Consider the following 278-nt stretch of genomic DNA (forward strand, 5'->3'; position numbering starts at 1 on the left):
TTAAAAAGTAGGTTAATATTTAATCTTTACGCATTATTCCAGTTGTTTTTGTCCTGAAGCAGTACGCAGTAACAGCGTGTCAGCCGTTACGTACTTTCAAATGCAACATGGCAAGTTTTGCACGTATACCAGAGGCGGAGACATGAAAACATGGATCTCAACAACAAACCCACAGTAAGTGCTTAAAGAGATCAGCAACAGACAACAGTCATGAGAACACACTATCACAAAGTAGTCAACCAAAGGTTGGGAAGATACAAATATCCACAGAGAGCTCA

Source organism: Octodon degus, unplaced genomic scaffold, assembly GCF_000260255.1.
Source record: "Octodon degus isolate 3935 unplaced genomic scaffold, OctDeg1.0 scaffold00194, whole genome shotgun sequence".
NCBI classification, from domain to species: Eukaryota; Metazoa; Chordata; class Mammalia; order Rodentia; family Octodontidae; genus Octodon; species Octodon degus.